General features: G+C 40.0%; 1 long non-coding RNA gene across 2 annotated transcripts; it reads right to left on the bottom strand.

Moving 5' to 3' along the window:
• Window positions 1–2763: 2763 nt before the first annotated feature.
• LOC116553020 lies at window positions 2764–9016 on the bottom strand. Of its 2 annotated transcripts, XR_004269600.1 has the most exons (3): window positions 7441–9016; window positions 6557–6592; window positions 2764–3976 (listed from the first exon to the last, which is right to left on the bottom strand). It is a non-coding gene; the product is annotated as an uncharacterized LOC116553020 (long non-coding RNA). The 2 variants fall into 2 exon arrangements; XR_004269599.1 differs by lacking the exon at window positions 7441–9016 and having other exon boundaries at window positions 6557–7433.
• Window positions 9017–9269: the final 253 nt, after the last annotated feature.

Genomic DNA, 9269 nt, shown 5'->3' with positions numbered 1-9269 from the left:
CCAATTTGCTCAAAGTCATCCAGCTGGGAAATAAGGGATGGGGTCAGAATGAGGAAGCAGGCAGCCCGACACTACAGACACTGGTCTCAGTGCTAGGCTGTACTTCCTCCATGGAGAGCATGTGTACTCTCTCTCCTATGCTGCACCAATTGCTGAATATGGTGGAAGCACAAAATCTTTTCAAGGTTGGTTCTCTATAGACTTTCTCATCTTCCTGACATTTTAGAACATGTTCATCTGCCATGAAACAAAGTCTGGATGGAAAAACTGGGGGCCTGAGAAGCAGCCTCTGTGACAGTTTCATGCCTGGGAATGTAATGGCTTGTGGGTCCTTCTAGCTCTTGGAATGAAGAGCAACTGATCTCACTCCTTCCTGTCAATGATGGCATTCAACTCCAAGATCCAGAAATCAGTGCTTATGTCCCAAACACAAAAACCTCTATTGTAAGGAGCTCATTGGCACTTGCCTATGCACTTAATTGTGGAAAAAGATATAGAGGCAGACCTATTCACTCACATACATAGCATGACATACAACAACCATACAGGTACAGAAACTTCCCAAAAGAAATTGATACATCTCTCTACATTGATAGATTAGCGATAGAGACAGAGATAGAGGTAAGATGGAGATGGTGATGGAAATGGAGATGGAGATAGACTAATACATATTGGGGTAAATGTCCCATTTGCCTTTAAGGATCAAGGACAAGGATATTTATTTAGTCATAGTTCTGAAGTTAGAGGATAAAAGCCAAATTGTTGAAAACTTGGGCTACTTCTGATATATTCTTTTGCTTCCATGTTTTGGAATGCACTCTTGGCTTTTTAGCAATTCCTTAAATTGCTTCCCTTTCTTGATGAAACCACACTGTAGTATGTCAACAAAGGATTGCAAATTCCTCCTCAAAAGGGCATCAGGGTGAAGCTCAGGGGATAAGGAACCACATAGACCCAGATGACTAAAGCAAAAATTATGCACACACAAAAGCAGTGTAAAATCCTTAAGGTACCAGTAAAAAATAAAATAGCCAGAACAGTCCTGCTTGAGACCATTGGAAATGATGTATCACATCATGGGCCCTTTTTTGCTGACTTTGATTCTTTTGGTATTATAATTTTCAATACCTGGATTTATGTCATGTCCAATTCTCAATGAGTTAGCTGCATACTAATTGGCATGCGTTGGACTGGGGGATAATTCAGTGTTCCTGAGATGAATTGAGAGACTGAAAAGGAAAAAATCTTTCAAGACTAGGAAGAAGGATCAAAGGTAGGTAAGGATTAGGAAGGGAACTTCCTGATCCTTCTGCCTTAGGAATAATATCACATTGACACTTGGGTCTGGGAGGAAACTGAGGCCACGTGAGGGAGAGGTTAGAGAGGAAAGAACTGCTGTTTTTAAATGTTATCTTTATCCCAAGTGCTTATATATACATACATACATTGATGCAAGTTTGAATTTCGTAAGCACCTGAGGTGAATACTACCTCCATTTATACAGATGGGGAAGTAGGCAAAATATATGTAAAACCTATTATTTGAGATTACATATTTGGTAAGTGCCATTTCTGGAACCCAGATACCTCAATTCCATCCTCCTTTACTTATCCAAATTCTCCCTCCCTGGGGGAAAACTGGGGACCCGCCTAGACTGAGAATTTCTTAGAGTGGAAGCCATCTTGTGGGGGTTCTTTACTTGAAGTTGTGTTAAACACCGAGGTCAAGGGGACAGAAACAGCAGAGAGTAAAGGTGGAAACAAAGGTCAGATAGAGGCGCCACGGCAGCTCTCTAGCCCTGAGAAGGGTCAGGCACAGGGACAGAAGCCAGAGTAAACACAGGGGCTGGAGAAGCAAACTGAGGCATATGGGGACTATGGGTGAAGGGAAAGGAGGAGAGTGTTCTTGGGTAGATATTTGGGAAGATGCTTTGGCCAAAGTGGGCTTTCATATGACCTTCAGCATGATGTGAGGCAAGGTCATCCGTGTTTAAAATTCCAGAGTTTGGTTCTTTTTTGTTTGTTTTTGATAATTTACTCATTTCATTGAATTCCCACCCTTTTCAGGGTCATGCAAAGATATAAGTTCTCAGGGGTGAAGTTCCAAGGGACTTTATCACTCAGCTAGCAGCTTGCCTAATAGTATGCAGGATCAGATATCGAGCTGTAACTATTCAGCTATAGATACCAGCTTCCTGTGTTTGGAAAAGGTAAGGAAATTGTTCATTCATTCTACAAATACTTGTGGAGGATGCAAAAATGGAACAGCGCCATCATGGAAGTTCAGATAAAATGCTGGGGGAGTTTAGAGGAGGAAGCTGGCATTTGAGCTGGGACCAAAATCCACCCTAACTCTTGTGTGTGTGTGCAAGTGCATGCTTTCAATGCCTTCTTGTAGGAATGACGTTTGCATTAATCCCACTGTATTACAATTATCCAGTTACTTGTCTGCCTCTCCAGTCAAACTGAAAGCTTTTAAAGGGCAAAGACTGAAGCTTGTTCATCAGGGAACGTATACTACTCATAGTAGCAGTATACATTTTGAAAATCTTTGCTAAATTTTAATTGATTTTAAATTAATGATCAGACCCAGAGTTTAAAAAACCTGACTCCAATTACAAAACCCAGTCCTAAGATTTGCAATGCATAATCCAGTGCTCTCCCTATAAAACAACAGGGCTGTGACATTACCCTCCTGAGCAGAGCTTACAGCGTGGTTTTCCTGAATTTCCCACAAAATCAAAAACAGTGTCACAGACCTGGGAAAACTCGACAAATATTTTATCAGAATAATCAAATGATTTGACTTACAGCAAAACACAAATCAGTGTGACTTCAGAAAGAATTTTCTTCATATCCTGGTCATTTTTATTCATCATATATAATCCCTAGCAAAGAAATAGAGGACACACCTACTGTATGACATGGGGTTTCACATTAGCTTGATTTGACAAAGACACAAATAATGCACAGACCATCTGTGCATGAGAACCAGATGTCTCATTTGCATTTGGGTTTTTCCAGTAGAAATGAATGTGGAGGGCTTAAGAAATGCGTTAAATTTATTTTAATTGACATAGACATAGAATGTTGAAACAAATTATTTTCCAAGCATCAAATGCAAAGGTCAGTGTGTGCACTTGAAGGAGTATAAATAACAAGGAAGAAGGGTAAGGCAGCTGAAGCCTGCATTGGAAGCATCTGGAGGATACAAAAGCTGTAAGGAGATAGATATTAGAGGCACAGATAAACACCCAACTATAATTAAGATTGCTTGAGACCATCTCATGTACCAGCTGTTCAAAAGGCAACTTCTGCATTCATTATTTCTTTAATTATCGTAGCATCCATATAAGCAACTAATGAAACCCCATTTTGCAGATTTAAAAAACAAAGGCATAGAGACACAAGGAGGTTAAGCTGGCTTGCCTATGCAGCCACAACTAGCAAGTCTCTACATCAGGAATCAAATCCACGACTTGTGGCTTACTGATCAGTGCTCTACAGCAGACAAGGCAGGGAGGAACAGGCAGGTTCCCTGGTGTCAAAAGCAAGACTCCAGATTAGTCTGCAAAACCAGCCTAACCGGCAAGAAGCACCAAGGTGGACTTAATTACAAGGTCTACCTAAGAGAGGAGTCCAGGACTCACATGTATCAAGTCCTTGAGGCCTTTTAGGTAAAACCTGAACCTAGAACCTTGGCAGGGCAGAGATATTACTGTGGCTGTAAAGTGTTGATGTGGTTTTATCCTTTGGAGTCCTGGTCATTTTGGTTCAGTACAAATGGTGAGTCAGAAGCAGAGATTTTGAAACAGCGAAGAAGAGTCAAGCTTTAAGGAAAACTCAAATGGTCTATTTTATCCTGTTATGTTCCAGTTTTAGAATGAATACACACTTCTGCTAGCTCAGAGTTTGAGCCCCCTTGAACAGAAAGAGTTAATGCCTTTGGGATTAGCTGGGAAGCTGGGTTGGTTAGGCTATGGAAAAAAAAAAAAAAAGGCAGCATTTAGTTCATTGAAACAGAGAAGGGGGCTGTGGGTCACTGTTGTTCAGCACCAAGACTAGGAAATGGTTTATTGTACAACATTCAATAAGCATTTTCTTTGAAGGAAGTGGGCTGTAAATGTGTCAAATGACAGTTATTGATTGGTCTCTGGGGAGAGGAGATGTGTTGAATTGTGTTACTTGATAAATTGACTTAGGAATTAAATGTAAACTTCTACTCAGAATCACATGGACCTAGAGCAGGTCTTAATTCTATTCCAATAATGCTCTATTGAGAATGGTATTCCTTAATATTTGTGTGGTTCTTTATGAATTTTCCAAGATATGTTTATACTTATCATTCTTGAATTTCTTTATGCTTGTGTTTAATTAAACTAAATTTGGCCCGAGAATGATGCTATACTTTGATTCCTTATTTAACAACTGCAACCTAATTGAGTACAGAAACTAACTGAAAACCAACCTTAGGAGTATACTTTTATAACAAACAGCTGAGTCTTGGCTCATCACAGCAGCTAAACTTCAATCAATCACCGATCAGATCTTGTTCAAACGGCAAAAACCAAGCTATAACCAATCAAGCTGTTTCTGTGCCTCACTTCAATTTTCATAAATGCTGCCTGCCCATACTGTAAAAGGGAACTCTCTTAACCTCTTCTGGTTCTGAAAGCTGCCCAATTAGTGAGTAGTTCTTTGCTCAATTAAATTCTGCTAAATTTAATTTGACCTACTTTCTATTTGAACAGTTGGGAAAAGCAAAGTATTATTCTCTCTCCCTTTAAAAAAATTTTTTTTAGAGATGGGGCTTGCTCTGTTGCCCAAGTTGGAATGCAGTAGCATGATCATAGCTCACCGTAACCTTGAACTTCTGGGTTTAAGTGATCCTCCTACCTAACCCTCCCAAGTATCTGGGACTACAGGCTCATGCTACCATGCCTATCTCCCTTTCATTTTAGATAAAAGAGCAGTGGTCCAAGCCAGGCACCTTGGCTCATACCTGTAATCCCAGTACTTTGGGAGGCCAAGGAGGATGGATCATCTGAGGTCAGGAGTTCGAGACCAGCCTAACCAACATGGTGAAACCCTGTCTCTATTAAAAATACAAAAATTATCCAGGTGTGGTGGTGCCTGCCTGTAGTGCCAGCCACTGAGGAAGCCGAGGCAGATGAATTGCCTGAACTGGGGAGGTGGAGGTTGCAGTGAGCTGAGATTATGCCACTGGACTCCAGCCTGGGTGACAGGGCAAAACTCTATCTAAAAAAAAAGAAAAAAGGCAGTGTTACAGACGGAAGAATGAATTACCAACATGAGCAGCATGAGGCTACTGCTGATGGTGATAATAATAATAAGAGTAACATAATTTGTTGAGCACCTCATACTCAGTGCCAAGCATTGTGCTAAGCACCTGATAAATATTATCTCATTTAATTGTCATCTCAGTTCTATGATATAGGTACAATTATGATCTCCATTTGAATAAGAAAAATCTGAAGTTTACAAAGGTGAAGAATCCTACTCAAGGCCAAGCAGGAAATGGCAGAGCTGGGATTTGAGACCCTGCAGTCTAGTTTCAGACTTACACTTCCAACCACTGTGTTCTAGCTTCCCTTTCCCTCTCTCCTCCTGCTCCTATTTAGCTCCCTCTCTACTGTGTCCCACCTAGTAGTTTAACAAGTCACCTGATTCCAAGAAAGTTGGGTAACATAGGGCTGTTGATTATAAATGATGATGGGTGTAAAATCCAAGACATGGTAGTTAGCACATTGTAGGTACTCAGAACAATTGCTAAGCTGTATGTAAATGTATGAAAAACGACGTTACCTTTCTTAGCATCAGGATTTCTTTTAGGGAAAGGATTTTAGGTTGTTGGAAGATAACTTTGATTGTTGGTTTAGGGATTAGGGGACTATGTCCAGCTGGCAGTTAAGCAACCCTACTTCATTCTATGGAAGATGGTTCCATTTACTTTTGGGGCTTTGTTTGCTGAGAGGGGTATGCAAGTTTTCAGTGAACTCAATTACTTCAGATCATGGGAAGGAAATTGAGGGAAGGGAGAATCTAAGCACCACTAGAAAGAGAATTTGGAGAGAAGTGAGCATAATATCTAAAAGGGGATTCTTATTTAATATTTTGCTGTGTGGCATGGAAAATAGACTCTGTCCTGCATCTCCCACGAATCTACAATGTAGTCCTCAGTGCCCATTGATGATTTGTAGAAGGTATGATCTTTCTGAAGAAGTGAGGTTTCCTAGTTTGAGGAAAGTGTAGGAGATGAAAGTCTAGAGTTTTACTCCACAAAAAGCTGAAAAGTGCCTGGTGCAAGACCAAATATGGAGCAGGCATGGAAGAAAACCAAAAACAAAATTACTCTCTCTATTGTCATTATAACCAATGGTACCTTGATATCTAATGGAATAATAAAAGACACAACAAAAGAGCGGAAACACTAGTTCTGCTGTTCATTAATCAATTCATTATTCAATCATAAGACTGAGGCAAAAGCTGCTGCCTCTAGAGATGAGAAAGGCCAAGAAGGAGATGCTGGTTCTTACTTGATGTTTGAAGCGTATTGTAATTCATGATAAAACCTGAAGAACAAATTCGATCACATCTCACTATTCACTGCTTCCCTAATTAAGCTTTGATACCTTACAGCAAAGTTTGTCTGCAATTACATTTCAATTTTAAACATGTACATGTATACATTATGGCATACATGTATATAAGATGTGTATATTACAGAATTGAATACTGACATATATCCGTGTCTACATTTATACACATACACACACACATATGTATATGTCATCTAATGGCTGGTCAAACAGCATGGAAGAATGAGCACCCTTACCAGCCAGGGAAAGTATCTGCTATTGCTTCTTTTTAATCTAATCATCATATAGTATTTGCTATGGGACCAGTAAGCTTTATGTGTGCTAATCTATTTAATCCTCAAAATAACTCTATGAGGTAGATGCTATTATTCTCCCTACTTTACTCACGAGAAAATTGAAGCACAGAAAGATTAATGACTTGCCCAAGGTTATACAGTGAGCAAACAGACAGTGGAGCCTGTTGACAGCAGTATCTGTTCTTGACGGATGTTCTGGGAGTGCTACCAATATGCCAAGAAGAAGTATGAAGCAGGATGATACAATTCATACATTTTTCCCAGCCTCGAGGTGTCTCCTAGGAAATGGCTGAGGAAGGAGAGGATAAAGATAGGCAGACAATTGTGGGTTGAGTGAAAATCCCGTTATAAGGGCGGTCATAAACCTCACTGTAGCCTCAGAGGAGGGACCAACAAGCCAATGTACCATAGCTAGAAGAAACAATTGAGGCATGTCATGACTTCAGGGAATTTGAAGAAAAAAATGAGAGCATGCAGGTGCAGGATGTCTGGAACACCGATTCAAAGGCATTATGATAGACCCACCTGGAAGAAGTGCTGATTTGGTTTTCACTGTCGTTTCCTGGAACCCACTTCCCAGACCCCAAAGGGACACATGTAATGTGCCTTTTTCAACTTGAGTGGCACAAGAAAGCAGCCAACAGGCTTTGCAGGGACATGCCCTATTCCTTCCGGCTCCAACACCCACAGCAGCAGAGATATGGAATTCTGCATAGAGAACCCAATCCAGTTCACAAGGGTAACTTGTTGCAGAGTAAGAAAACAAACGACTTGTTGGTAATGTGCTAAGCTCATGTTGATGGACATGCTTAACCTGCACTGTCCTTCTCCAAGGATACATTTCTCCTGGGGTAACATGACATCTTTATTCTGACAGAATGTCCTGAGTGGGAGATGAAGACAAACTACAGTCCTCTAGCTGACGCTTATTTGAAACTGACTGCCTCTTCATTTGAACAAGAACTCCAATTCTTTTTTCCCTTGAACCAATGATGCAAGGGAAATTTCTGTAATTTGAATATTATTTTATCATTTAATGGACACAGGCTTATCCCTCTCCTGATTTATGTCTGAAGATCCTCTTGGGATCCTTTAAGAATATGCAGAAAAGATACATGTTTTATGTGTGATCTAAGTGTGAACCGAGAAGGATATCAAAAAATAAAATGGTAGAAAAATAACAACAACATCACTATCTTTTGGCTAATGTATTTCTATGCTAATCAACTGAACTGAATTTGGAATAGACACTGAATTCAATGAAAGAGCACATCTAGCTATCCAATGTACACACTCATAAAAATATTACTCTGGAACTGGGGCCAGTGTTTTCTAGGCACTGCTAAGGAGAATTAGCTGCATGACCGTGGGCTTTTCTGAATAAGTTTCCTACTATATAAAATTGAAGACAGTAATACTGAGTTAGCAGAAATATTCTAATTACTATGATTGCAGTGTGAACCACATGCATAGCATCTTATCTGAACTTCTCTTGTGTCATAATCATTTTACTCTTATAAGGATTAGTGGTTTTGTATGTACCATCTCCTGTTTAGGCCAAAAAAACCTAATAACTTAAGTTTGCTGAGTGGTTCATAGACATTAAATGGATTGATCCTCATAGCAATCCTGGTAGATAGGACAAGTAAACATTATTTTATTTTAGAAACAAGGACATGAAGCCCCAGGAGATTTCAATGATTTTCCTAAGCTCATGCAGCTAGAATGTGGTATAAGGTAACACATGTCTGGCACTTCTGATTTATAGAAGCCAAGTCCCCAGGTGGAATGCTGGCTAGATAGGAAGGGCATCAACTTTTAGTAACATAGAACAATTATTTCATCATTGGTCCATTTCCTTTTCCACCACCACTCTCAGGGCCTAGCACCATCCTGCATGTATATGAGGCTTTTCACAGAGATTAGCTGAATTCTTTCAGTGGATGCACTCATTCATTCATTCAATATTTATTAAATATCTATATGCCAGGCACTCTGTTAGGTACTAAGATACTATGATAAACATGACTGACTTGATTGTGCCTTCAAAGGAGCTTATAATGTAGTGAGAGAAAGAAAAAGGAAGGAAGGGAGGGATAGAGGGAGGGAGGAAATAAGGAAGGGAGGGAAAGAGAAAGGGAGAGAGGGAGGAAGAAAGGGAGGGAGACAAACTGGTCATGAATAAACAGTCTTTATTTTTCAATCTGGATAAAAAGACAACAGTTTGGTCCAGCCTGGGTAATTCTCCTTAGTGGTGCCCAGAAAGTACTTGGCCCCCAGCTCAGAGTCATATTTTTATTAATACTGTGAAGATTTCCTAAAGGTGGCTTGTTGCAGGGTTTCTGGATTGCTGG

The sequence above is a fragment of the Sapajus apella genome, unplaced genomic scaffold, assembly GCF_009761245.1.
Source record: "Sapajus apella isolate SASKATOON/1434 unplaced genomic scaffold, GSC_monkey_1.0 scaffold12, whole genome shotgun sequence".
Classification (NCBI taxonomy): domain Eukaryota; kingdom Metazoa; phylum Chordata; class Mammalia; order Primates; family Cebidae; genus Sapajus; species Sapajus apella.
This window is presented reverse-complemented; position numbering and strand designations above follow the sequence as displayed.